Source organism: Panulirus ornatus, chromosome 4, assembly GCF_036320965.1.
Source record: "Panulirus ornatus isolate Po-2019 chromosome 4, ASM3632096v1, whole genome shotgun sequence".
Lineage (NCBI taxonomy): Eukaryota > Metazoa > Arthropoda > Malacostraca > Decapoda > Palinuridae > Panulirus > Panulirus ornatus.
In genome coordinates, this window is record NC_092227.1 from 69,752,807 (window position 1) to 69,758,425 (window position 5,619).

Genomic DNA, 5,619 nt, shown 5'->3' on the forward strand with positions numbered 1-5,619 from the left:
GATTGGCTTACAGACGGGTAACAGTGCATGGTATTAAGAGGGGGGAGTATTCGAATGGTCTAACGTGACAAATGTGGTGGTACCACAGGGCTCATTCCTAGCTCCCAGACTTTTCATTATCTATATCAATCATCCGGAGACAGGACCCACCAGAGGAGCTGCAAAATCTGGCGACGATACGAAATTAGGAAATAAGTATATACTAGATTGGAAGGCTGCCTAAGAAATGAAAGTGGTCTAGAAAAGTGATGGAACGATCAAACACAAGAAATGGTATTCATTGTAAACAAATACAAAATTATGCACTTTGGGAATAACGAACATTTACATAAAACGCTTGGTAAACCATTATATGAAGCGAAAAATAAGGTTAAAACCCTGGAGTGCCTAGCTGCATATATATATATATATATATATATATATATATATATATATATATATATATATATATATATATATATATATATATATAAAATACCGTAACATTAAGATTCTAGGTTTCATAGCTAGAAATATGAACTATAAATCGAAGGAAATAACAGTCATCCAGCACAATACCTTTGTCAGACCTCATCTGAAATATGATCTTCATTTTGTTTACCAACTTTGATCAAAGTCGAGGAAAAAAAAAAAAAAAAAGACCGAATTCGGAGTCAAGCATTGAGACCGACTTCGCTGCTCTGCAATACACCTTATGAAGAACCAATAGACCTGCCTGCGACATACAATCATTTCCCTATAATAAATGAATTTCGAAAACTAAACATAAGAATTTCTTCACACTGAACAGAGATTCAGTAACTGTGAATAACCATAAGGGAACCAAAGGTAATAACAACGTGGAAAAATTTTTCCCCCAGTTGCAGAGCTGTTGAACATTTGATGAATAACCTGTCAGTACGAAGACTATCCACATCTCCAACATAGACATAAACAAGTATTCTAATATGATTAGGAAATGTGCCTCACTCAAAAAGGAAAAGAAAATTTAGATGTTAAAAAAACATTTCCTCTGGTTTATGTACGAGTCTCCTCTCCTGCGGAGTTCCAGGCAGTTAGGTTTGAAAATTTTTCCATTCACATTTTCCCACAAATGGCGTACTAGCTGCGTCTCTTCGTTGTATATCAACTGACTGTTATATTTCTCTCGTGTCTCCCCTGATGATGTGATTATTACACGAAAGTGCACTTGGGAACTTATCGTGTTTCATTTTCCGCGTGGACTCTTTATATATATATATATATATATATATATATATATATATATATATATATATATATATATATATATATATATATATATCGCGGGAAATGGCGAATAGTATGAAAAAAAAAAAAAAAAAAAATATATATATATATATATATATATATATATATATATATATATATATATATATATATATATATATATATATATAATCAGGAGTAAACTTGAAGGACTCAAAGATATGAAGTAATTTCCTCTAAAGCAACACAGATTTCAAGGTGATCTAACAGCAGCTCTCAAAGCCCTTAACAATCTCGACAATGTAACTCAATACAATTTCTTCTTGCTAGATACAATAACCAGAAATACGAGTATGGAATCAAAAGGGAAAGAAAATCTAATACAAACAAGAGAAAAAAAATTATCAGCATTAGATTTATGCGACGAAGTTCAATGGTAACACAACTGAAACACTTATAAACAAATGCTTAATGGTACTATTCGATGGATGATCTTCATCAAGTGTGAGAATATAATGTGTACGTAATTCGACTCCTTTTTCCTTTTAGATCAGAGATTAAGGTAATACAGCCACAGGGAATGTGGTTGTTTTCTTTTTCATTTCTTACCCTACCCTTTCCCATTTCCCATCCCTTCTCACGTCAACTCTCCTAACAAATCCAACGATCCAGATAACTTAGCTCTAAGATTATTAAGAGGTCAGGAGACAGATGATATACCCCGTAAAAATATTCATCAACTCTTAGTCGGATGGTCAGGTGCCAACTGATTGTAAACTAGAAAATGTTACTCCTATATATATATATATATATATATATATATATATATATATATATATATATATATATATATTATTATTTTTTATTATACTTTGTCGCTGTCTCCCGCGTTTGCGAGGTAGCGCAAGGAAACAGACGAAAGAAATGGCCCAACCCACCCAAATACACATGTACATACACACGTCCACACACGCAAATATACATACCTACACAGCTTTCCATGGTTAACCCCAGACACTTCACATGCCTTGATTCAATCCACTGACAGCACGTCAACCCCGGTATACCACATCGCTCCAATTCACTCTATTCCTTGCCCTCCTTTCACCCTCCTGCATGTTCAGGCCCCGATCACACAAAATCTTTTTCACTCCATCTTTCCACCTCCAATTTGGTCTCCCTCTTCTCCTCGTTCCCTCCACCTCCGACACATATATCCTCTTGGTCAATCTTTCCTCACTCATTCTCTCCATGTGCCCAAACCATTTCAAAACACCCTCTTCTGCTCTCTCAACCACGCTCTTTTTATTTCCACACATCTCTCTTACCCTTACGTTACTCACTCGATCAAACCACCTCACATCACACATTGTCCTCAAACATCTCATTTCCAGCACATCCATCCTCCTGCGCACAACTCTATCCATAGCCCACGCCTCGCAACCATATAACATTGTTGGAACCACTATTCCTTCAAACATACCCATTTTTGCTTTCCGAGATAATGTTCTCGACTTCCACACATTCTTCAAGGCCCCCAGAATTTTCGCCCCCTCCCCCACCCTATGATCCACTTCCGCTTCCATGGTTCCATCCGCTGCCAGATCCACTCCCAGATATCTAAAACACTTCACTTCCTCCAGTTTTTCTCCATTCAAACTCACCTCCCAATTGAATTGACCCTCAACCCTACTGTACCTAATAACCTTGCTCTTATTCACATTTACTCTTAACTTTCTTCTTCCACACACTTTACCAAACTCAGTCACCAGCTTCTGCAGTTTCTCACATGAATCAGCCACCAGCGCTGTATCATCAGCGAACAACAACTGACTCACTTCCCAAGCTCTCCCATCCCCAACAGACTTCATACTTGCCCCTCTTTCCAAAACTCTTGCATTTACCTCCCTAACAACCCCATCCATAAACAAATCAAACAACCATGGAGACATCACACACCCCTGCCGCAAACCTACCTTCACTGAGAACCAATCACTTTCCTCTCTTCCTACACGTACACATGCCTTACATCCTCGATAAAAACTTTTCACTGCTTCTAACAACTTTCCTCCCACACCATATATTCTTAATACCTTCCACAGAGCATCTCTATCAACTCTATCATATGCCTTCTCCAGATCCATAAATGCTACATACAAATCCATTTGCTTTTTAAGTATTTCTCACATACATTCTTCAAAGCAAACACCTGATCCACACATCCTCTACCACTTCTGAAACCACACTGCTCTTCCCCGATCTGATGCTCTGTACATGCCTTCACCCTCTCAATCAATACTCTCCCATATAATTTACCAGGAATACTCAACAAACTTATACCTCTGTAATTTGAGCACTCACTCTTATCCCCTTTGCCTTTGTACAACGGCACTATGCACGCATTCCGCCAATCCTCAGGCACCTCACCATGAGTCATACATACATTAAATAACCTTACCAACCAGTCAACAATACAGTCACCCCCTTTTTTAATAAATTCCACTGCAATACCATCCAAACCTGCTGCCTTGCCGGCTTTCATCTTCCGCAAAGCTTTCACTACCTCTTCTCTGTTTACCAAATCATTTTCCCTAACCCTCTCACTTTGCACACCACCTCGACCAAAACACCCTATATCTGCCACTCTATCGTCAAACACATTCAACAAACCTTCAAAATACTCACTCCATCTCCTTCTCACATCACCACTACTTGTTATCACCTCCCCATTTGCGCCCTTCACTGAAGTTCCCATTTGCTCCCTTGTCTTATATATATATATATATATATATATATATATATATATATATATATATATATATATATATATATATATATATAAACGGAGACAAAAAAGGGTGCCTTGACCTACCGTCCAATTAGCCTTACGTCAGTGTTAGGTAAAACGACGGAAAAAATAATACTACATAAAATTGTCACGTTTCTAGATCACAAAATTATATCGGACAACCAACACGGTTTCCGCAGTAGAAGATCCTGCATGGCAAATATACCGGAATTTTTGTAATGTTATTTATCAGAACAGGGACGAAAAAGTACATTTTGATGTAGTATATTTAGTTTTCCAAAAGGCTTTCGATAAAGTACCTCACAAGAGACTTTTACATAAACTCGAAGCACATGGACTCGGTGAACACGTCTGCACATGGATCAGAGACTGACTTATAGGAAGAAGCGTGCAGTATTAAACGGCGAAGCCTCAGATTGGCTAGACGTAACGAGTGGTGTGCCACAGGTGTCGGTCATATGTCCACTTGATTTTCATGATATACATTTATGACCTAGAACTCGGTCTCATATCTAAGATCTCCAAATTTGATGACGATACTAAATTACGAGGTAGAGCTGTAAACAGACGGTGCAGCGAAATAATTGAAAGATAACTTACTAACAGAGTGGTCAGACAGATGGCAAATGAAGTTTAGTGTCAAGTGTAAAGTTATGCAATTTGGAGACAAGAATATACGTTACGACTACAAACTATTTCGAAGAGAAGGACCTTGGAGTTGTCATTAGCAACAACCTGAAGTACACTAAACACTGTCATGCAGCAAGTAAAAAAAAAAAGGCAACCAAATGTTAGAGAGGCTAAAACGATTGGATCTCATCTCCCTTAGAAAACGTAGACTTCGCGGCGACAATTCGCGTTCAAAATTCTGAACAAGTTCGATAACGTAAATCACAAACATCTTTTCGAAATACAAGAAAATACGGTTACCAGGACAAATGGAATAAAACTCAAAGCTAAAGAATGTAGTACAGACGTGGGAAAAATTTTCCAATAGATGTGTTGAGCTCTGGAATAAAGCTACCGTTAGACATAGTGAATACTAAGACCGTAAATTCCTTGAAAAGTAGTTTGGACTAACATTTTACATATTCAGTTATACTCTGAGAAAAACGAGAGAAATAAACTATATAAACGACAGCGTTAACGAGGACAGTAGAAGGCTAATGTGCAGCACCGGGAGTCGGTGATAGCTTAAAAAACTGTGGAGCAGAATTACATTTTCTTGTTGAGTTAAACTTTTTTCTTTAACCAGACAACCCAATCGTGGGCGAAACAGACTTCCTATTGTCCGTCTTTCCCGTGTAAACTACTCCCTATTACACCTACTCCTCCCAACACCCTTCCTCTATTCTCCCCCCCCCCCCCCCTTTCACTTTCCGCATCCTACAACCCACTCCTTCCCAGTAACCCATCAACACTCCACCTTCCTTCGCCTTCTCACTAAAGTATGAATCATCATTCAGTATGTTTTTTAGGAGTGACAATATGACAAATGCGAAGTGAACAACATCTTGAACAGTCACTTTGATGTGCAATGGATATTTGTATCTGGTTGAGGGGGCAAGGGCGAGTGAGATATA